The following is a 25259-nucleotide window of genomic DNA, read 5'->3' on the forward strand; positions in this document are numbered from 1 at the left end:
GTCTTCTCCATTTGTCTCAGCTTTGACCACCTGGTTAGGATGAAACCAAAGTGGGACCTTTGTGTAGTGCCCTCAAATGCTGGAGAGGCTAATGGCTCACCCTACTCTTTCCTGGGGAAGGGGACTCTTTCTAGCTGGAAAGCTCCCTCTTGGCACTCAACAGCGGGACTGAAAACAGAGGCAAAATGAAGCCATCTTCCTTCTCTTCCTGTGTGTTTACGTTCAGGATTTTTGTTTCACTGTTTTGGTCAAGTTTCTTAAGTAAACTCTAGCATTCTCCCGTAGCTAAACATAATGTGGATGTCTTATTGGGTGTATTAGTTTCCTTTGGCTGATATAACAAATTGCCACAGACACAACCTCGGCTTGAGACAGCAGAAATTTATTTTCTCACAGTTCTAGAGTCCAGAGGTCTGAACCATGTTGTGCTCACTCCAGAGGCTCTCTAGGAGAATCTTTCTGTGCCTTTTCCAAATTCTGGTGGCTTCAGGTATACCTTGTTACCACATCACTGTAATCTCTGCTTCCATCTTTACATTGCCTTCTTTCTTTGTCTTTTCGTGTCTGTGTATTCCCCTTTTCTCTCTCTTATAAGAACACTTGTCATTGGATCTAGGGCCCACCTGGATAAATGGGATGATCTCATCTGAAGATCCTTAACCTAATTATACCTGCAAAGACCCCTTTTCCAAATAATGTCATATTTTTAAAAATCTGCCTGTTAGGATGTGGACATATCTTTTGGGGGCCACCATTCAGCCAAGCAGAACATTTGGAAATCAGTGTTATAAATTACAGCATTTCTATCTTCTGGAGTAGGTAAACATTAACATTATATAATGAATATCAGCTCCCACAGATTCTTTTAAAATTTTCTCCAATTTCTCTCCCTTTGCTAACTTATCTGTAGAGAAGGCTTACAAAAAAGTAAAAGAAAAGTATGCTCACTTACTAGAAATCTTTAACTGCCAGTATTTGCTGGACCCTTATGTCCTGAGAAGAATAGATAATAGTAATCAAACAATCTGTTCTTTTCCTAAGCCCTGTACCACCATTCACTCTGTAATCACACATGATTTTCTTTTGTGAAGCTAGGGAGGAAGCCATAAAAGAAATTAAATAATAGTGAACCTGAGTTGGACCTTTGCAATGAAGGTGACTCAGCTACAGGTAAAGTATTTCAGATTCTTGCGGTAGAATCATGGTGGATATTGCCAAGCTGCCATTCTTTCCCAGCAGCTGATTCTCTAAGCAACAGGCTCTCTGGGGCTTTGGTTTAACTCTGCTCAGGGGTCATTTCTTTCTTTTTAAAGAGGCAGTCAGCATCCTTCTGTGAACATTTCTTTTGAGTGGTCTGAATCCTTGGCTTTTCTCAGTATACCATTCCATGAGGTGCTTTTTCCCCTGGGGGTGACTTGCAGGTAGAAGGACTGAGGTGATGGGGACAAAGTGTGACAGGACTTCATTGATAAACCTCAGGGACATGTGAGGCCCCCCTCAGGGAACTGGAGAGTTTGGTTTGGTGTGTGCAGACCACCTGGCAAGGTCTGGTTTCCTTCCCAGACCCTAAGTGCTCATTGAGTTATTTTAAACCCTTAATCCCAGGAAGTTTAGATCCCTTAGTAGATGGAACCTGGCATGGCTAATGTAGTGGTAATCATAGGATTGGACAGGAAAATGGAACCATTTCTGATTAAGGAACCCATTTTACCAAGAGCTTGTAGTGCTTCCCTCTCTTCATTCTCAGGGACACTACCATAAGGTAAGGAATGCAGTGACTATGAAGGTTGACCATAGACAGGGTTTAGTAAGACTTAAAATTCTGGAGAAATAGGGAAACGGGGTCTTAGGTCTATTTCTTTGCTTAAGGTTCAATGAACCTTGGATTTAGGGAGAGAATCAAAGAGTGAACTCCTCTGTTTAGGGGGATGATGCAGGACTTCTGGAGAAACAATTACATATTTGTAACAGGGTATTGAATGGGACTTTCCCTCTTGGTTTAGAAATTTGGCCAAAGCACAAAATGGAGATCATTTGAACAAGGGCCACCTCTGAGTAGGGTGTCTTAAGATATGGCGTAATTGGCTCAATTACAAACTACCACCTCATTGTCCTGTCTCAGCTTCTGTAAGATGAGGACTGGGCTAGGGAGTGAGTCATCTAAGATTTGGGTCCTTTGGAGTATGCAGTATTTGTAGTAAGAGGCTTGCCATCTTCTAGAAGTTCAGGAGTAGGGAGAGTGATAAGATACTCTTTCTTAAAGATTAGTAGGTACCTGTGAGTGGAGGAGGCTATTTTTCATTCCCTTTTTGGACGTGTGCTCAGGCGGTGGAATTGGTAATCTGCCTATGTTCTTAGCCGAGTAGAGAAGAGAAACAGAAAGACATGGCAGGGCCAGGTAGGGTGGGAGGGAGTGGCTGCAACAGTAGGGCTTTGCAGGCTAGTGAGGTGCCCATGGGTCATCTAGACCTTGCCTTGGGTCCTTGAGCCATTTGCTGGTTTTAGTTACCCAAGAGGTTGCAAGCTAGACCTTCCAGAACCCCAGCAGCAGAGGCTGTAGGCCAGGTTGCTGGTATTTAGAGCCAAGGAGAGGGGCTTTTGATAGATTTTGAGGCCAAGCTTCCCACAGTAGGGAACCATGATGGAGTGAGGAGGCCTTGGTTAGCATTTGGATATTTGCTTTCTGAAGGCATGGTGGGTCGGAGGAGTTGTAACTATGGAGAAGAATAGTAACCTCTTCTAATCAGATAAAGAGACATTCTCTGGTTTCCCCCGGTGCTCCTTTCTTGCCTCAGCCCTGGAGGACAGAGAGGGTTTAAAAGGGCAAACGGGAGTTGTGTAAAGAACAGACTGTGTCCCTTCCCTATTTCAGGTGCTTGCAGCCACAGTACAACATACTTCGGGGAAAGGGAAAACCTTAAATTATAGATGAACTTGATGCTTTCTATTGGACCGGACTAAATTTTAACAAATGAAAACATTCGGAAACAAGTGGTATCATTAGGCACCAGAAAGTAGGCATCTACCCCACAGGGTTAGAAACAGTGGCTAGGGACTCTTCATTTCTAAGTCAGTAGTGGATTTGAGTCAGGACTAAGGCTCATACTTGAAACTCTTAGGAAGGAATTTTTTAATGTAGCAGTTAATAATAGATTTTACCTCCCTTATGACTAGGTGGATGGGTAATAGTATTGGTATTGGGGGCTAGGAATATTTTTTACTTGGAAGCTGTCTAGAAATAATATTTCATTTTCAGAACTCTTCCACAAGTTGTCATCTTTAAAGGAAATTAGAAAACTGTGGTTTAAAATCTGAAAATAGCTTGTGTAGTACCATGTAGTTTTATTTTCTCTGCTATTTGTGTTTTCAAAGAACTAGCTCTTGATTGGTTCTACTATTTTTCTAATTCATTAATTTCTACTTTTACAAATTCATTTCTTTACACAGTTTTTGTTTTTTCTTTGCTTCAATACTTAATTTATTATGAACAATTTTCCTTTACCAATACAAATATTTACTGGTATAAATTGTTTTAAGATAACAGGTTTGGCACCTGGATGGCTCAGTCAGTTAAGCCGCTGCCTTCGGCTCAGGATATGATCCCGGAGTCCTGGGATCAAGCCCTGCATCAGGCTCCTTGCTCAGCAGGGAGCCTGCTTCTCTCTCTGCCTCTGCCTGCCACTCTGCCTGCTTGTGCGCACTCACTCGCTCGCTCTCTCTCTGACAAATAAATAAAATCTTAAAAAGATAACAGGTTTGGCTGCTTTCATAGATTTTAGGATATAATGGTATTATTGTTATTTAGTATTAAACATTATATAAGACTTAATTTTTCTCTTTGACAAGAATTACTTAGGAGAATGGTCTTTAATTTCTAAGTGTTTAACTTTTGTTTCTTTCAGTTTCTAATCTTTATCAGTTTGTTGTTTTGGGAACAGAGAAGGTGACTTACATAATTTCTGCTTTTCAGAATTTATAGACTTTCTTTGCAGTGTAGTATGTGACAAATGTTTGTGTTTTTCATGGGTGTTGGACAATAAGTTTTATTCTCTGTTGAGAGTTAGCTACTGGGGTGCCTGGGTGGCTCAGTGGGTTAAAGCCTCTGCCTTTCGCTCAGGTCATGATCCCAGAGTCCTGGGATCGAGCCCCGCATCGGGCTCTCTGCTTGGCAGGGAGCCTGCTTCCTCCTCCTCTCTCTCTGCCTGCCTCTCTCCCTGCTTGTGATCTCTATCTGTCAAATAAATAAACAAAAAAAATATATAAAAAAAAAGAGAGTTAGCTGCTAACTTAGACTTACTAATGACAGAATTCAGATTCTTCTTATCATTATCTTCGATCAGGTGATCTGTCGAAGGTTAGAATGGTAAGTGAAGGGGCGCCTGGGTGGCTCAGTGGGTTAAAGCCTCTGCCTTCGGCTCAGGTCATGATCCCAGGGTCCTGGGATCAAGCCTCACATCGGGGTCTCTGCTCAGCAGGGAGCCTGCTTCCTCCTCTCTCTCTGCCTGCCTCTCTGCCTACTTGTGATCTCTGTCTGTCAAATAAATAAATAAAATCTTTAAAAAAAACACTTGTGCAGCAGCTATTTTATTATAATAAGTGCTCTTTGTAAACTTCTAAAATAATATAAACTTGCATACGTGGAAGCCAAGGTCTTTTTGGTCTCTCCCACGAATTTAATTCCCCTGATGCGCTGTTGTTAAAAGTTTAAGCCTTCCAGACTTAAAAAAATTCGTATGTAAATTATTTTTTCATTTTAGATATGTAATCTGCTTTTGAAATTCAATAATGTGATATGGATAGCTGTGTTACCTATTAATGGCTACCCAGGACTTAATTGTATACATTTACTGTAATTTATTTAACATTTCTCCTTTTTAATAAGTCTTCGAGTTAGCAGTTCTTTGCTCTTATATGTAATTTTATTTTTTTATTCTTTTACAAAGATTCCTTTAGATCTTGAATTCTGTTTTTGTCTGATACTATTTTGTGAAATTCTATATTTTCATGAGCCTGGTAGGTCTTTGCCCATTCATTTAAAAAATACTGCTTTTGGGGTGCCTGGGTGGCTCAGTGGGTTAAGCCTCTGCCTTCAACCCAGGTCATGATCTCAGCGTCCTGGGATCGAGCCCCGCATCGGGCTCTCTGCTCGGCAGGGAGCCTGCTTCTCCCTCTCTCTCTGCTTGTCTCTCTGTCTAGTTGTGATCTCTCTGTCAAATAAATAAATATAATCTTTAAAAAAAATACTGCTTTGGGGGTGCCTGGGTGGCTCAGTGGATTGAGCCGCTGCTTCGGCTCGGGTCATGATCTCGGGGTCCTGGGATCGAGCCCCGCGTCGGGCTCTCTGCCCCACGGGGAGCCTGCTTCCTCCTCTCTCTCTGCCTGCCTCTCTGCCTACTTGTGATCTCTCTCTCTCACTGTCAAGTAAAGAAAATAAAATCTTTAAAAAAAAAATACTGCTTTGGAAGGTATGCTCTTATTAAGTTCTCTGCTACATGTTTCTGTATCCATGAGGACTCGTCTAAGCATGCTTTAAAAAATAGCCTCTTCCTCCATTCCCCCTACTCTGGATTCTTTCTGGCTTTATTTTACCATATGGCATTTATCACCACCTGAAACTTGTTTGAATATTTGTTGTTACTGTTTGTTTCTTCCCGGCCCTCTAAACTAAAATGTAAATACTACGAGGAGAGGAACTTTGGTCTGTGTGGCTCATTACTTTATACTCACTGCCAGACATGATGTGTGGCATGCAGTAAGTACTCAATAAGAATTTGTTGAACAGATAAATTAATCCCTTTAGTTTAAACTTTGTCCCTTTATTTTTTGCAATTATTTTATTAAAGATTACTGAGGCTCCAAAGTTGAGCTTTGACCTCACTCTTAGGCTGAAAATGTGCAATTCAAGCTGTGGCTTTGTTCTCAGATTTTAGAAAACTGAATCACCAAATGCCTACTCCAGGGTCATTTCTGGAATTCCTCGACTGCCTGCTGCTGGCTCACCAGCTTGTTGAGGGATGTCTGGATCTCAAAACAGCCAACAGCAGTAAATCTGATTAAAGAAAATATTTTTTTTTTAAAGTTTTTTTTTAAGAGACAGCAGCAGAGGGAACACAAGTAGGGGGAGTGGGAGAGGGAGAAGCAGGCTTCCTGCCGAGCTGGGAGCCCGATGCGGGGCTCGATTCCAGGACCCTGGGATCATGACCTGAGCTAAAGGCAGAGGCTTAATGACTGAGCCACCCAGGTGGCCCTAGATGTAAGGTTTAAGGACAAATTAAAGTAGTAAGTTCTTATACAATGTTAAAAATTAAAAAAAAAGTGAAGACAAAAACTTGCTTTTGCTTCTAAAAATGTTCTGAAACCATCTTCCTCCAGCAATGCACAGAGAGGCTGTTTGTGAGGTTGCTTCAGTGCAATTGCACCATCACTGTTGACTAGATCTTAAGTCCGGAAGGAGGAGGGGAGAAAAGAGTTTACTTTCATCCACTTGTTACTAGAGTGAAGGGCAGCATTTCTACCAGCAGTAGCCTATTTTGACTAGATTTGTCAAAGAAATTCTTTCCCTTTTGCTAACCTCGGTTGAGAATCTATTGGATTTTGTAAGTGCATGGTACGTGACCATGCATGGGAGCGATCTGTAAGTCAATGGAGGTGATTATTCCAGCACTATAATGTGAACGTTAATATTTGAGAAATAGTATTTTAAGTAATCAGGTCAGAGCGGTGATTCAGTTTATTTTCTGGAAAAATAATCAGATTTATCCTATCTCAAGAATTTCATTCTGTGATGGTAAGCTTCACCTTTGGTTTTGACCTCATCTGAATGTTGAGTTCTAACTGACCCTTCAGTATGGTGCCAGCGCATGTATGTGTTACATTTCTACTAATGTCTAAGTAGGTACAAGATAACAATTAGAATACAAGGAGCATCAATCACCTGCACCTTGATTTAAGAAAAAGAACAACACATGTTATTGTTAAGTGCCTTGTGTGCCTTCCTCAAGCCCATCCTTTTTCCATAGATGTATACACTCTTCTGAATTTTGCATTTATCAGCTCCTTACTCTTATTTATAGTTTTCTGACATGTATATGTTTGCATAGCTGAATGATATATTTTTAGTATATTTTTAGTTTTTCTGTAACAAAATTTTTAGCATTTTAAAACGTTACATCCATGTGGCGACATTCATTTTCATGGCACTATGGGATTTCATTATGCCAACATTCCTCGCTATTTATTCATTCTACTCTTTATGTACATGTGTCATTTTGTTTTTTAAAATTTTACTCTTTCACAGTGTTTCTATGACTATTCTTATGTCATGTGTCCAAATGAATAAATGCAAGAGCTTTTATATGGGTGTGTGTGTGTGTGTGTGTGTGTGTGTGTGTGTAGGAAAGTGGGTGCAGCTAGTGATGGAGTGTGAGGCTGGAAGTCAAGTGTCGTTTTCCTCATGTGGATGTCCAGTCGTCTCAACCATCCTTTCCCCACTCCTGTGAGTATCCCCTCTTGATATGGTGCCACTCAGGACTTAGCCTATGTCTAGTCACTCTGTTTTGTTCCATAGGTTTATTTGTATCTTGGGGCATCCATGCGACATCGAGTCTACCAGTCCATGAATAATAGCATCCCCCTCCATTTATTTAGGTCACCTCTGCTTCTTTCCGTGAAGCTGTGTAAGTTCCCTGTCAGAGGTACCACACATTTTGTCCCTTCAGCTCTGTGAAGATGTCAGAAACGCTGCTCAGCCTCTCAGCTGCCTATTCTAGATTGGTTAGTGTGCTTTTGGCAAAATTCCAGACTCACATCTTCATCTGTTTTCTTGTAGATCCTGGCCCAGTAATTCCATACTGTCTTTTTAGCTTGATACCTTAAAGAACATGATTTTTGTATTCTGTCCGGATATTTTAGTTTCCTTCAGCAAGAGAGTTGGCCCAAATTACTCAGTCTGCCACCACTGAGAGGAAGTTCCCAGATCTTCTTTATCCTTGCATCCTCTAGATCTTTCCAATTTATCTCGTCTTCCTTTCCCCTCCTTCTCTCATTATCTTCTCTCTTCAGCACCAAGCTTCACTTCAGTCTGCTTCTTTCATCCTACTGGCTTGATTTCTTTCAGTTTCTCTGATGGCCTCTCCTTTCCCACTTTCTTTGTATTTTAATTAAAATTACAGCAAGTTTCATGACCAAGACGAACCGAAATGAGCTTGGTGAAAACTAAAAACATTATTAGCACATCCCTCAAAACAAAACAACACAATAGTTCCACCAGGATTCAGCCACAAAACCTGTTTACTTATCATGTACAAAATTCAGAAATTTCAGAGAAAAATCAGGAGACAGTGTGGCAGTGTCAAGATAAAGATAGATTTGGACTTTAATCTCTCCCCACCACTTGATAGCTGTGGAAACGGGCAGATTTAGGGACTGTGATTAATTAAGTTAACCTCTTTTTTTCCTTTTGGTTGGCCAGTAGATCTATATTTTGTCCATGTAGGCTGCACAACTACTCTGATGTTTTTTATATTCCACAGTGGACAGAAGAGTTCATTTTTCATTAAAAGAAAAAATTTCTGTAAGCGCTTTATCTGAAGTCCCAATAGGTAAATAATATGGACTGTCAGATGTTCAGGTCCTTTGAATTATTTTGAAATTTAGATTGTCCAATTCTCTGGATTAGCTGATGGCACCACATTACCTAATTAAGTAAATATCTGTTCTTTGGTATTTCTTTGGCAGACACTAGGAAAAAGAATTATGGTTCTGATGTAGGAGGCTTCTGGGAGAGGTCACTGAAGATTTATAAAGGATTTAAGGCAGGGAGGAGGAGAGGGAGGGCTTTTGAGGGATTAATATTTCAGGAGTTGGAGTTGAATATAACCCTTGCCAGAAGTGTGTATCTCAATTTACACAAAAGATCAATTTATGAAAATTTGTATATGTATTAACTTTTAATAAGTGTAATCACATTAGAATTTCCCAAAGGGGGGGCGCCTGGGTGGCTCAGTGGGTTGGGCCGCTGCCTTCGGCTCAGGTCATGATCTCAGGGTCCTGGGATCGAGTCCCGCATCGGGCTCTCTGCTCGGCAGCGAGCCTGCTTCCCTCTCTCTCTCTCTGCCTGCCTCTCTGTCTGCTTGTGATCTCTCTCTGTCAAATAAATAAATAAAATCTTTAAAAAAAAAAAAAGAATTTCCCAAAGGGTATTAGTACATAATGAAACCTGGTTGTGAATCCTTTTGTAAAATGAAAACTGGTTTTCCCCCCTTTTCTTAAAATACCACATTTTATTGAAATAAATGTTATATGGACTTGGAAATGTTAACTATTAAAAATATACTTTAAGTATAAACATATTCATTTACCAAGCAGCAGATTTTTCTACAATAGACCAGGGTAAAAAATAGCATATTTTCACCTATTTGAATCCTAATATAGATATTTTTCGAAGGAATATATTTTAGGCTTAAATTTTAGCAGATTGGGTATTTAGGTTTCTCTCTCTCTCTTTCTGTTTTTCCTTAATATAGCAGTTAGTTTTCAAAGCTGAGAACCCCTACATTTTGCTGCTTTTATTGTATAACGTGTACATGTAGTACCATGTTCAGATAGCCATATAAGAAAGACAGATGTCATTATATTTTTACATGATATCTTATTTTTTCCCTAATGATCTAATTATTTCTCTCTTCTACTCCCCTAAGGTCACTGGGGGAATTTGTATAATCGTAAGTAAAATACAAAGACTTAGAATATAATTTGTTATTTTGGGAAGCCTAATTCCAAATTCTAACTCAGTATCCCATATCTTCTTTGGGTGATGTGTGGGAGCCCAGCATCCCAGCAGCTTTTGTCCGGAGCTAAATTGACAAGAGATGTGCACAAAGAAATTATCATCTCTGTTTCAGCCAATAGTTAGGAATACGAGATTATAAATTAATGGAAATATGAAAGGGGGAGTTGATATGGATAGAAGGGTGGGGTAGAAGGAATATTTTATGTCTTACTAAGACACGAGTACTGATGCTTCAGTACTTGAAGGAAAGCTAGCCTTTGAACTTGGCCTTGGAAATTTGAAACTCTCTAGAAAAGAGCATATTAACTCTGGAATCTCACTGTGATGAAATTAACAGATGACATTTTGGTCCTCTCTGGTGTTTACAAAGAACAGATATTCATGGTTAATGACACCTTTTTTTTTTTTTTAAGGAGTCCTCCATCTCCTAGAAAGTGATATTTATCTTAGAGAAGTTTCATCTCAACGATATCCTGTCTTGTGTTGTCAATCTGTTAAATTAAGAGTTTCTGTTACAAAGATCCATCAAGAGAAAAAAGACAGGGATGATGATGCAGCCAAGAATAATGTTCATTAACTCATTTTCTCCAGATCCCAAAGTATTAATAAACAGGATAAATTAGAGAAAGAATATTGATAATTAGTACATTAACTGCACTTGGTAGATGACAGTTTTCTTTGGAGCCCCTTCAAGCCCCAACTGTGCAAATTTATCACATCTGGATGCATTATTTACATCAAATGGTATCATAGAATTTTACAGGCATTATAAACTCAGTTTTGGTATGGCCTGATGCAGGCCGTTTCTTTGAAGGCAGCATGAAATGACAGGGAAGATGTTTCAACTCATAATGAGGATCAGGATACACAGAGAGAATACAGTTCCTGCCTTATGGTTAGTGAAACTGACCTCCGAAGTCCTCACTCTCCCAGAGGTAAGTGCTCCTTTTGGATTTGGTTCATAGCAGGGGGTTTTGGGGTCTGGAAGGGTGATGTGTTTGATTCTAAAAGTGCAAAAACGGAAACTACAAGCCTTCTTATAGGCTAAACCTTGGGAATCATACATCCCTTCTGCCTCCTTCTAATGGACAAAGGAACTGCCAGGGCCAACCCAGATTCAAAGAAAGGGTAAACAGAGACAAGGAGCAGCAAAGTCGCATTGCAACAGCCATGTGGTTGGGAGGGTTTGTTGTAACACCTTAGGAAATGATCCTTACACTTATGATTACATTTAATTCTGTGAGAGGTAGGAGCTATTATTAATCCCATTTAAAAAATGTTTTGTTTATATTTTGCAATCCCTCGTCCAGGATTTAGCAGATGTTGAGGCTGGATAGTCAGAGGTTTGCATTTCTCTTGCTGTGGTGACTGGTTCACAAGCGCCCAGGACCTGAGCAAGGTCAATGTAAACCCCTAAAATTCAGTCTAAGACTTTCTGGGAAGGTGTGAGGTAAGCCTGTCATAGCTGGGAGCCATCTTGTCCATGCAAGGCAAGAGCATGCAGGAGAGTAAAGTCACCAAGGGGAGACAGTGGGGAAATGGTGCCGGGAGCAGTCCCATGGCATCATTTGAGGTTCTGGAAAGGCCAGTGCCAGATCTACACCTGTATTTTTCAGGATATTAGCCAATAAATGCCTTTTTTTGCTTTAACTAGTTCTAATAGAGTGTTCTATCGACTCTAATAGAAAGAATCCTGACTGATAGACTATTTTTTGGTGACCAAAAGGACTCTCAGAAAAACACCTCATAAATATTCCTATGAAAAGAAATAATAGGGATGCCTGGGTGGCTCAGTTGGTTAAGCATCTACCTTCAACTCAGGTCATGATCCCAGGGTCCTGGGATCGAGTCCTGCGTTGGGCTCCTTGCTCAGCAGGGAGCCTGCTTCTCCCTCTGCCTGCCACTCCCCTTGCTTGTTCTCTCTCTGACAAATAAATACATAAAATCTTAAAGAAAGAAAAGAAATAACAATTTAGGAATTACATTGTGATTCAAATAATGGGGATCCTAAGATAGTATAATGATAAAACTCCAGGAAAGTAGAGTTGACCCTTGAACCACATGGGTTTGAACTACACAGATGCACTTATATGCAGATTTTTTTCAATAAATACAGTGCAGTACTGTAAATGTATTCTTTTCTTTATGATTTTCTTGATAACATTTCCTTTTTTCTGGCTTATTTTTATAAGAATACAGTATGTTTTATATATATATATATATATATAACATATATATATATATATAAAACATGAAATATGTGTTAATCAACTGTTTATATTATCAATAAAGCTTCTGGTCAAAGGTAGGCTATTAGCGTTCAAGTTTCTGGGGAATCAAAAGTTATGTGTGGCTTGTTGAGTATGGCCTGGGGGAGCAGTGCTCCAGGTCCTGTGTTGTCAACTGTCCCGACGATGTCATGTGAGATCAGGAATTCTACCCATGAGAAACAAAGTAGCCTTAAGTGCTGCTAGATTGTATTCCTCAGCCAACTGAGATTAGGAATTGTATACTTTGTTTCCGAATGCAAGATTTCTAGTTCATTGCCCTATACATAGTAATTACTAAAGCAGTCACTCTAACCCAATCCCCAAGTCACTAAACAGTGTTTCCTGAAGAGAAGGCAAGTGGGTTTTTTTCTCATGTGCCAACTCTGATAATAGCTAGTGTTTGCTTGGGGCACAGACTGAAGAAGCCTTGGGAAGCCTGTGTCAGGCTGTGGGAAAGGGTAAAGGAGGGGTAGTGTCTGCTGTGGGTGAGGAGGGAGGACGTGGAAGCAGCATCTGGTCTTTCATATATGGTGGTGACAAAAAAAGAGAGGAGAGTTGCCTTTTTAATTTTTCTTTTCTTTCTGGTCTTATACCCTACCAATTTTGGAGATTTCCTTGTTAGATAGTTATTGTTGATTTTTTTACTAACTTACCTAAGCCTTAGGTCCCAAAGTTATGTTTGGAGGTCACTTGGGTAATTTGGTATCCCATATCAAGATGTAAAATATACTGGACAGAAAATTATTTTCTGCCATTTTATTTGGTTGACTTGAGTTAGGTAGAAACTGAGTCTCAAGTAGCCCATGGAGGTCTGGTGTACTCTTGCCAAATCCTTTTCTTCTCCACTGTGATCTTCAGGGGAGGCAGAGAGTCATAAGGCCACCTTGAGCTGGTGGAATACACTTGTGGCATTTGTTGGAAGCTCACTGGAGCAGTCAGGATAATGTCCCCCCAGGTCCCTCCCCCCCCAGACATCCACATGGCAAAGGGGATTTAAGAGTACAAATGAAATTAAGATTATTAGTAATTAACATAGACTATCCTGTTATCTGGGTGGGCCTAGAGTGATCTCAAGGGATCTTAAAAATGGAAAAGGAACTAATGAAGAGCTTGGAGTGATACACTATGAGAGGAACTCAGCCTGCCATTGTGATTTTTGAAGATGGAGGAAGGGGGCCATGAGCCAAGAAGCTGGAAAAAGCGAGGACATAAATTCTCCCCTAGAGCCTACAAAAACGAAGGCAGTCCCGCTGACACCTTGATTTTAGCCCAGTGAATCCTGTGTCAGACTCCTAACCTGCAGAGTGGTGAGATGTTAACTTTGTATTGTTTTAAGCCACCAAGTTTGTGGTGATTTGTTATGGCAGCAATAGGCAATGGGTACTGATTTCCTTGCAATGAGAGAAAACTCTATTACATGCAATTGGGATTGAAGAATCAGAGTTGAATGAGATTTTGGAGGGCTTTAACTCACACTAAATTCCCCATACATGAATTTCTTCTACCGTATATTTGATAAATTGTCTTTTGGGCTATGTGAACTTGTCAGTGGTGGGAATTGGCAAGATCCAGAAGTGGTTTGTTCTGTTTTCAGATGGTTTGAACTGTCCAAGCTCTTCTGTCCAGCAAAAACAGAAGTGAGCTTTCCTATAGCATTACTTCTTTATTTTGGCTTTGTTTTCTAGAATCACCCAGAAATTTCCAAGTATCTTGTTCATAAAAGATAGGTCTTTACGTATTTGAAGATTGAACCGTGATTCCTTAAAGGGTTCTTTTTTCCAGACCAAATATCCTCTGCTCTTCTATTGGATTCCACAGCACATCCTCTGGTGACTACAACTGCAACACACAGTACAGATGTGGTTTGATCAGTAGAGAGTCTGTAGAGGCTTCATTATCTCCTTGTTTTGGATAGCATATCTCTGTGATGCATTTACTTTGTCAGGAGCGTCTCTACCATATGCCCAGGGCTGTATAAATGGCTCTTTCTCTCGCCACAGTGTAATCTCCCCTTTGCTTTCTCCAAAGTTCTGAGCGCTCTGCTTTATACCTAATAGATGCCTGATATAATGTTTATTCCTGAACATGCTGCAGTTTTCCTATTCCTTATCTTCCTTGCATGACCTGTGCTTAGAGATGAGATAGGGGAGGAGATAAAGCTGATTCTGCAATGTATGGGAAAGAGCACGAGTTGTAAAGTCAGAGATCTGAGTCCAAATTGATTTTCTGTTTTCCTGGCTCCGAACTGTGTGTAAGTTTCTTAGTCTCTCATGAACCTCAGTTTCCTCATTTGGAAAAAGGTGAAGAATAGTTCTTACTTACAGAGCTGTGGTGAAGATTAAATGAGATTGCCTACACAATATACAAAACAGTCCTTGGAATAATTTACCACCTCTTATTTCCCAGTTCTCGGCCTACCTCCCACGCTGTTCCTCCTTGACATTTTACAACTAGGAAATAGTACAAAATTGAACTGCTTGGGTTCATCTAAGAGAGTTCAGGCTGATTACTGTGGGCTGGAGCAAGAGCAGACTTCCAGGGGGTGGCAGAGCTGGGAAGGAACCTTGCAGACTGGATGGGAGTGAGCTAGATACAGGGATGACTGGGAAAGTCTGTTCTCTGACTTTGAAAGTGATGTTTGTTTTCAAGCCTTCTGAACTGGAAGACGGAGCTGTTAGCATTGCATGTACGAAGGAAAGTTTTGTTTATATGATTCGTTAGTTTTTTGAAACCTAGTTTAACGAAGGTGGGGCGTGGTTTGCCTGCTGTGATGAGACAAACACAAGGGGATAAAAACCAGGCTAAGGGTTGAATTGCCCAGGGCCAGAGCAGGGACTTCATCAAACACATGGAACCAGAAAGAGTTCATTTTGTTTCCTTAAGGCAAGTTTGTTGTTGTTTTTGGTGGTGGTGGTGGTGGTGTTTTTTTTTTTTTTTTTTAAACTTATTAGCTCAGTTTGGGTAATGAAGACCAGATCACTAATGCCACCACATTGCCAGAATGATGGGAATCAGATTAGGAAACTCTCAGAATGGCAGGAAAACGAGTTCTGGGAAAGTTCTAGGTTGTTGAGAGAAGCTAGACCGTATAGGCTATCAGTGTTCCATTTCTAAATTCTCCAAAAATTCATCCTTTTTAGATGGCTTGGCAAGCAATTATTTTATTTTTTCTCATAAAATCATAATCTGGGACATCGTTTTGGAAAGCATGCCAGTAGCTATTCTTTGGTCTGCTCTGCCTCCGCTAGTTTTATTTTAAACCCTCTCTTGATTATTTCTAACCCCCTTAATCATGAAATCTCATTTTCTTTTATTAGGAGGGATTTATTCACCAGGCTAACACAGACCTACACAGCATCCTTTAATACACATTACTGAATGCTGACATGGTTCTGCAAGCATTAAGAAATGCTTTCTGATACAAGATGCATGAAGTATGTGGAAAAATGGAGAAGCTCATGCATGAACTCATAATTTGATATATGAATTCAGTTTATATATGCTAAAGAAATCCTTTTGGCAATCACAGTGAACTCAAGAATGAGACAGACAATTGCCTCTTATGAGGTAGCAGTGATGTGTTAGGTGCAGTGATAACACAGTGAACAAATTGGACAAAGTCCCTGTCCTTAGGAAATTATGTTCCAGTATGAGAGGTCACCCCTTCTCCCCAACATACACACCACTACTAACTGGGTAAATAAATGAAGTAATTGCAAATTGAATAAATATCATGATGAAAGCAAAAAAGAAGAGGTTGAGATTAATGGGCTGTGCTGAGTTTTGTGTCCCTCTCAGATCCGTATGTTGAAACCTAATCTCCAGTGTGATGGTATTTGAGAGCAATTGGGCTGTGAGGGGGGAGCCCTCATGAATGGGATTAGCACCTTTACAAAAGAGACCCAGCAAGCTCCCTTGTCCCTTCCCCTACGTGAGGACACAGCCAGAAGACGGGCACCTGTGAACCAGGAAGCGAGCCTTCAGCAGACACCACATCCGGGGCTCCTTGCTCTCAGACCTCCCAGCCTCCAGTGCTATGAGAAATAAATTCCTCTGTTTACAAGCCACCCACTCTGTGGTATTTTCTTATAGTAACCCAAACAGACTAAAACAGGGTGTGATGGGAGCGCTTATTTGTAATACGGTGACCAAAAAACTCCTCATGGGGATTAATATTTAAGCTGAAACCTACAGAGAAGTAGTTGATCTTTGTAAGTATGGGTAGACTCAGAGTATTCAGGGCAGAAAAAAATAGCATGTTCTGAGGCCCTGAGGCAGGAGAGAACTTGGCATATTTAACAGACTGAGAAGGCTGATGGGGCTGGAACACACTGAGTGAGGAAGGAAAAAAAAATTAGGTTGGTGAGATTTCATTAGATCAATGATAGTTGCACTGTTTCTACCCCCAATAACAAAGCCACTTCATTCTCTTTCTGTCCATCTGCCACTCCCAAATTTTCTCCGACCCTTGCCAAACCAGGGGAATGAAAAAAATCAGCCCCCTGCAAATACTGTCATTCTGTGTGGCTTCTGACTCTGCCACCTAGGGTCAGAACTATGGGGCTGGGGGCCTGGGTGGCTGTCAGTTAAGCATCTGTTTCAGCTCAGGTCATGATCTCAGAGTCCTGGGATTGAGTCCCGCATAAGGCTCTCTGCTCAGCGGGGAGTTTGCTTCTCCCTCTGCCCTTCACCACTCTGTTGCTCGTTGCATGCCCTCTATCTCCCTCTCCCAATAAATAAAATCTTAAAAAATAAAAAAAAGCTCTGGGACTTTGATCTATAAAGTCAGTTTCATCTTCAAACATTAGACCAATCTTGACTTCTGGTAGTGGGGTTTTAAGGAGCGATTGCCCAGGACTTTGGGATCCAGGACTTTGGGATTCAGTCTCATATCCATTGATAGCCCAGCTCTCGTTTTATGCCTACTCGGACAATGTCTTCTGCGCTCTCTTGAAGATCTGGTTCCAAACAATTTTTGTGAGTACATTCATTCATTCACTTATTCATTTATCTGGTGTTTATTGAGGGACCAACTATAGGCAAGACACTGCTTAGGGTCTGGGGGTATAAAGAGAAATAAGCTGGGTCCTCCTCTGGATACTTTGAGAGTAGCAGTGAGGCATGCATTGTGGTAAGTGCAGTGACAGGGAGAAGAGTCTGTGGGGTTCAGGGAAGGCTTCCTGGGAGAGAGGCACAGGGGACAAGGTGAGAGGTGCAGGGTGGAGGGCTGGAAGGAACATCCTGGCAGAAAAGACAGCAGGAACCAAAGAGACAAGGAGTAGTATGGTGTGTGTGAAGAAATCTCAGCAGTTACCAGATCCTTGCCACATGTCTGTCATGCAGGATTGGGACTTAAGTTTCTTCTCTTAGGTGGCAGTTGTAAACCTGAGTTCAGGTCCACTTACCTGTGCAGATGTTCCTTGGGCAGACTTGGTGCCCTTTGGAACCTACCTATGTGGAATCCCGCAGTGTGGTATTCTGCCTGTTCGTTGGAGCACGGTAGCCTGTCATCTGCTGTGGTCCCCAGACCCTGCACTGCTCTTCCTCCCCATGCTGCGGGGAAGGTTTTCACACTCCTGGGATGTTCTGTGCTCTTCTAGCCATTATTAGGTCATCTGGGGGTTGAGTCAGAGGGTCTCTGACCTTGATTACACCCCAGAGGACATTTTCCTTGGCTCCTTGTGGTGAGAAGAGCACAGCTTGTTAATAGTGGGTGTCCATTGGCCTCTTCTTGTCTCTGCTCTTGGGCAGGGTTGTCATCCTTTGAGAGTTAGAAGCCAAGAGGAAAGAGAGGCAAGGAGGACATTGACAGTGACAGAGATCAGCCTTGCTTTTAGCAGCAAGAAAGGGTTATTGTCAGAAGCTAAGGAAGGAAATGGAAAGGCCAGAATTAAGCTAACAGTGTTGCTTACTCTTTATGTGCTCCCTACAAAACAAACAAAGTGACCCTTGGGTCACAGCTTGCTGGGAATAGTGCAGAGACAGAGAATTCAGAAATCCCAAGGATACTCTGTAGCAATTGACTTGCATGTTTTCTTCCCAGAAGAGCCCAGGCAAGAGATGCTGGAGAGAAAGCTTTGGAATAATCACTCTGAAGGAAACATAGCAGAGAGAAGGGACTTCCTAAGAAAAGTAGACTTCCAGATCAATTTTAGTGACAACAGATGTTTTCACTTCCCTTGATTCATTTATTCATTCTTTCACTCATCAGTTCATTTAACAAAAATTTATTCATTAACTTTTGTGCCAGGGGCTATGCTAGGCATTGGGAATGTATTTGCTAGAAAAAGAGCAAATTACTTGACCTTTCAGTATTGATAACTTGAATGGTGTGTGTGCATGTTAGCATATGTATGTATGAATGAGATTAGAGGAGCAGTATGCTTTTAAAAATGTGAATAACAGTACAAAACAAACAAGCTATACAGTGTTCCATGGGTGCACACGGTTTGGGCAACTGACTTCCTGTGAGGGTGAGGGCAAGTTTCTTTTTATTTATTTATGTATTTATGTATTTATTAGTTTATTTTCAGCGTAACAGTACTCATTGTTTTTGCACCACACCCAGTGCTCCATGCAGTACGAGCCCTCCCTATTACCCACCACCTGGTTCCCCAACCTCCCACCCCCCACCCCTTCAAAACCCTCAGGTTGTTTTTCAGAGTCCATAGTCTCTCATGGTTCATCTCCCCTTCCAATTTCCCTCAACTCCCTTCTCCTCTCCATCTCCCCATGTCCTCCATGTTCTTTGTTATGCTCCACAAATAAGTGAAACCATATGATACTTGACTCTCTCTGCTTGACGTATTTCGCTCAGCATAATCTCTTCCAGTCCCGTCCATGTTGCTGCAAAAGTTGGGTATTCGTCCTTTCTGATGGAGGCATAATACTCCATCGTGTATATGTACCACATCTTCCTTATCCATTCGTCCATTGAAGGGCATCTTGGTTCTTTCCACAGTTTGGTGACCGTAGCCATTGCTGCAATAAACATTGGGGGTACAGATGGCCCTTCTTTTCACTACATCTGTATCTTTGGGGTAAATACCCAGCAGTGCAATTGCAGGGTCATAGGGAAGCTCTATTTTTAATTTCTTGAGGAATCTCCACACTGTTCTCCAAAGTGGCTGCACCAACTTGCATTCCCACCAACAGTGTAAGAGGGTTCCCCTTTCTCTACAACCTCTCCACCACACGTTGTTTCCTGTCTTGCTAATTTTGGCCATTCTAACTGGTGTAAGGTGATACCTCAATGAGGTTTTAATTTGAATCTCCCTGATGACTAGTGATGATGAGCATTTTTTCATGTGTCTGATAAGGGCAAGTTTCTTGGAGCACATAATTTTTTTTTAAAGATTTTATTTATTTGACAGAGATCACAAGTAGGCAGAGAGAGAGGAAGGGAAGCAGGCTCCCCGCTGAGTGGAGAGCTCGATGCGGGGCTTGATCCCAGGACTCTGAGATCATGACCTGAGCCGAAGGCAGAGGCTTTAACCCACTGAACCACCCAAGCGCCCCTGGAGCACATAATTTTTAAGCTGGGTGCAGATAGTAAAGTAGGGTGAGGAGGAGTAGGCAGGGAAAGTATTATAAACATCAGGAGTCGTGTGTGCAGAGACCTGTAATTCCACGGAGGGATGTGAGTCTTCAAGTCACCCTGGGATTCGAGTTGATAATGAAGAAAGTGGTATTCGGGTATTGTTTACCTGAGGAAGGAATAATTGAGGGCGAATTGTGAGAGAGCCTTAGGTCACAATAGGAAGAAATTGGGCACCCACATCCAAGTCCACCAGACCCCACTGATTTTAGCCTCAGATGTAGCTGCTTCATGGGAGTGCACATTCACTAAGCTCTCAACTTGTGTTTCTCATCATTCTACTCCAGGTCCTTCTCCAGGTGCAGCAGGGGCTTGCTAGAGTTAGGGTCCCTGGCGCCAGGCTTCAGCCAGTGGGGACCAGAATGGATGCACAGTGCTCTGCCACAATCTAGTTGTCCCTTCTAGCAGGCATTACTTACCCTTCTCAGGAATCCTGATGGAATTGAGCCCAAGTTGCTCACACCAGTGACCTTGATAATGAACCATCGTGTTGGTTCCCTCCTTTTTTTTTTTTTGACTCTCCCCAATCTCTCTCTCCTACTTCCTGGTGTTACATGTCAAACCAGACACTTGTGTCCAAGGCCTCATTTGGCTGTGCCTTTGAGGCAGCCCAAACATAGACAGTTGGTCACCAAAGCGAGACTTTCCTTAACTTTAATTGGGCCTTCTCTTTATTGAGTGCTGTATCATAATTGTGTTTCTCGAGGACCTGTGTGCCCACCTTCTCCAAGGAGTGCTCTGCTGGTCCCTCCCATTTTTGTAGGGGGGTAAAGGTAAGGCTCAGCTCACATTACCTAATGAGAAGCCTAAGATTAAAGCTCAGGATTTCTGATTTCAAATTAAATACCTTCTGGACTGTTCTATTTTGGGATCTCATACTTCTCTTTTGAGGGAGTGACTAATTCTGTGTACCATTCCGTGAATTTTATTCGACATTTTTTATCCATTATCATTTCTTCATAAGAATAATCCAGTCAAATATGAAGCCTTTGAAAACACTATCTGGTCCTCATTCCTGATGTTTTTAAGTTATCTATACACAAAACACATCACTGTGTTTTCGAGAACTCTAAGCAAGAGAATCCAGAAATCATCTTGTTTCCTAGGTGCTGGCTTTCATCACAAAGTCCATGTTCTGAGACTCAAGGTCATTGCCTGCCATTGCAGAATGAGACTCAGCAGTGGGGTGACATATTTCATACACCCTGCTCCAGTTTTGAGGGATGCTTTAAGTTTCAGATGGGATCTTTCCATTTATATTTTGCAGGGGGAAATGCACTGTTTCCCCACTGTTGAAAACATGTTAAATTCCTTCCTGGGCTGATTGTGATTTGGCTGGGTCTGAGTTGTCCAGCTTCTTGTAAATTCCCATTAGCAGCATAGCTGTGACATACTTGGGTTTGCTTCCTCCTTTCTCAAGTCTGCCATAAGTGCCTGATTGGTACTGAAGGACAAGGAAATCCATTGGCCTAACTAGTGTATCAGAGAGAAGAATGAAATAAAATTTTTGGCTCCCAGGGCCATTCCAGTTTGTCATTTTGTGAAATTAGAGACATATGCATGATGTCTCTGTGTTGTGGGAAATTCTGTCCTACATTCCAGCCAACGCTGGGAGTTCTGGAAGAGGACAGAGAGGAGAAAGAGAAAGCTATTTGGACAAGTCAGAACATATGCTAATTCTGTGACAAATATAGCATCAAATCTGCACACATTAATTCTAGGCATCTCATTCTTAGCCTTTTTTTTTTTTTCTTTCCTTTCCTAGCTTTCATAGTAGTAAATGAATTTTAAACTGGTTGCTAATGGAAGAAGATTAGAGGTCATGTGGCTTGTCTCTTACTGTAGAATATCAGTTTCATCATAAGCACTAAGGGCTGGAAGGGACCACTGTTGGTCAAATAATCAACCTATATATCAGGGAGATCATAACTAATTTTGAGCTGATCAGGCTGTTGCCCTAAAGACTCAGTGGTGGAAGGGGGTAGATTGTAGTTTGTAGGAAAAGGGACACTGTATTGAAAGTGCTAGAGTTTGGAAAGAATGGGGTTCACACACCAGGATTCCCATAATCTAATGGGGCTCTCTACAATGAATTCTATCCCTTATGGATATCCTGGCATGTCCATGATCATGTTCTAGGACTGAGCTTAAAGCAATCGGGTGGATTGCTGTGTCAGACTGGGATGTTGTAGCATGACTGGCAAAGTTTTGAGGTGGCTCAGGGAGCATGGGTTAGGGTAGAAGCACATAAAAAGGAACCAGGTGCTAAATGGTGAAATTTAGGAACTTTGGAGTCACTGAAGCAGGGACTGAAATGGCCCAGGCATGGACCTGCCAGGCACGCGGCAGTTAGATTTCAGATGCGAGAGTAAGTAAAGGGGGTAAAAGCCAATCAAGATTTGAGGAGTCTTGCAAGTACTGACTGAAAGAAAGCAAAGGAAAGCCTTAGCGGGAGAAGACAAAAAGTCGGTGTCAGGTCAAATTACAGACAAGCGAGAGGGAGTCAATTTTCATGGCAGGGAAATGGAATGTAGCATTGTGTTCTCAGCCCAAAATCTTTTCTTCTTTAAGCCTCAGTTCCTCATTTATGAAACAGAGATAAAAATTCTTACATGTTATATTGGGAATGAAAATTAAATGGATCGTACAGATGAAACCATTTTGTAAACAATAAAAGATGGTCATCATGAGCTTGATGATCTATTTCCTCACAGGGCTAATAGGCAGGGGGTAGGCAAACATTCCTGTGGTGAACCACACACTTTTTTGGCAAGAGGAAGGACTCCTGACCCCACAGTAGATCCTAAAATGGACTTACTAGCTACTCTGTAGTTCCAAAATATAGGATGTCTTCTAATATTTGCAGTTTTTGCTTATTCATATTAACTTTTCTTCGTTATATCCCTTTATAAAGTTTTAAACAATAATTTTTCAAGGGTAGGGACTTTCAGAATGGGATAAAAACTGTTGGGCCTTTTCCAAGGAAAATAATTGGACGTCCCTACTTCACTGTCACTGATGCCTAGGTTGACAAAACTAAGCAAGTAGCTTCCTTTACAGAATCCTTCTGGATTTCTTCTACAGAAGAAATTCTACAGAATTCTACAGAATTCTTCCGCATTTCTGTCTGGCTGGGTGTGGTGTACAATGAGCAGGCCAAAGGGTAGACAGTCTGGGGTAAGCAGACTTTGATCAGATCCAGCACACTGCCCTCACAGGAGGAGAATAAAATTAGAAGACACGTAAATTCTTTTTTTTTTTTTTTAAGATTTTATTCATTTATTTGACAGACAGAGATCACAAGTACACAGAGAAACAGGCAGAGAGAGAGAGAGAGGAGGAAGCAGGCTCCCTGCTGAGCAGAGAGCCCGATGCGGGGCTCCATCCCAGGACCCTGGGATCATGACCTGAGCTGAAGGCAGAGGCTTTAACCCACTGAGCCACCCAGGCACCCAGAAGACAAGTAAATTCTTAGTAATTGTTGTGAAATTCCTGCTTCCCTCCTGGGCTACTTGTGAAAGGCCTGACTACTAGGTGGGAACCACATAATAAATCATACAGTCTTGAATGTTTTGGTTGTTCTGCTGGACAAGACTACTTTTATGTGGAAAGAGGACTTTCTTAATGGGCCAATTGGATAGAAATAATAGCAGCATGTCGTTCTTTCATGATGTCTCCCTTGAAATATTTCCCCACTTTTTAATGGAAAGATTCTCAGTACAAAGCAGTTAAGATAAAGGGTTTGGTTTTGATCTATAATTCAAGAGCAAAAGAGATCCTAATGATACTAGAGGAGCCATAAACGTAACTGTCATACCTGCCCTTCCCACCTTCATCTGTTCCTCCCTATAGGTTAATGGGCTTTTTGGAAATTGGTCATTAGGAGTCGAAATCTTCACATACATCACAGCTCCTATTCTGGGTCTATTTTTTATTCACAGAACTTCTGGCACCCAGTGTGGGGGTTTTCCATACTAAGCAATTTTCCAATTTGCTGCAGACACCAATAGGGTATCCTGCATTCTAATTGAATTCTGACACTAAGTACCTGGAGTCACCCCACAGGTGAAGGGCTCAGTTGCACAAGACTGCCCCCTACTTCTGCCTCCAAACACAAGTATGGGTTTCTAGGTCGCCAGACTGCTGTTCAACTTGGGTACAAATTGGGGTTTTCCATGACTCCCTCCTCAGATTTGGAAATTTGCCTTAATGGCCTATAGAACTCAAGGAAGCACTTTACTTACTGTTACGTGTTTATTATAAAGGATATTATAAAGGATGCAAATGAACAGCCAGATAAAGAGGTGCATAAAGTGAGGTCCAGAAGAGTCCCTGGTATGGGAGCTTCTTTCCTGGTAGAGTTTGAGGTACATCATCCTCACGGCAGGTGGATGTGTTCATCAACTCAGAAGCTTTGTGAACTCTGTTGTTTGCATTTTTATGGAGGTTTCCTTATGTAGATGTGTGTGATCAGATAATTGGCCATTAGTGATTAACTCATTCTCCAGCCCCTCTCCCTCCCTCGGGGGTACGGGCTGAAAGTTCCAGCCCTCTAATTATGCGCTTTGTTCCTCTGGCAACCAGCCTCCTTTCTGAAGCTATGTAGGACCCACCAAGAGTCACTGCATGCGTATAACCTCAGGTGTGGTTGATAGGGGCTTAATAAGGATAACAACAGATGCTCCCCTCACCCCTACAACTCAGGACATTTTGAGGGTTTTAGAAGCTCTGTGCCAGGAATTGAGCATAAAGGTCATATATATATTTCTTATTATAGTAGAACATCTCCCTATTTTGAAAAAGTTTGTTGGTATGTAATTGTTAGTAATTCTTAGAGATTCAAGAGACTATGATCAGCTTCCATCTGAAATAACTCCTCTAAAAATATTTCTACCATTGGGATCCTAGTTTTGAAATAAGATATTGAACATCTACACCAAAGTTTAATGGGTTTTTTGAGAAGGCAACTTATCAGTTGTTATAATAATTCTTATTAAGAATTATTTAGTTAGTTTGGGTTTGGGTTGGGAGGGAAAAAGCAAAGCCTGAGAATTTTGATAAGGCAGAATTGCAAGCAAAATTTCTGAACTTAGCAGGACACTTCAGTGGGTTTCCAGATAATTGAATTGGAGGAAAGACTTCATTGATCACAGGTTGAACAAGATGCTAGTATTGGGGGTGAGCGTGTGAGATTGTGGGTGTTAAGACAAATATGATATGGTTTCTCACTCACTGTCCAGTAGGAGAGCTAGACACATAAATCTATAATTTTAAAACTTTTATTTTATTATGAGCAGATCATTTCATTATCATATGGTACAGCCAGGGAACACATAGGTACCAGGTACTGTGGGAAATAGATCATGAAGATTCTGCGTGATATTTGCAAGAGCAATTTTTGTGGAGTCCTGTGAATAGAAGCAAATTTATGTTGAAGAGTGAATGGGATGCAAGAAGAAGAGAGATTTGTCTAGACGGTGCTAAAAAATGTTCGGTGTGAGTGGAAGGAGAGGGAGAGGGTAGGCCTTAGAGGGAGTCCACTTGGGTCCGGGAGACTACGAAAGGTGGGAGAGACCTGAGCAGGATGCTGGGCAAGTCGGGA

The sequence above is a fragment of the Meles meles genome, chromosome 2 (assembly GCF_922984935.1).
Source record: "Meles meles chromosome 2, mMelMel3.1 paternal haplotype, whole genome shotgun sequence".
Taxonomy (NCBI): Eukaryota; Metazoa; Chordata; class Mammalia; order Carnivora; family Mustelidae; genus Meles; species Meles meles.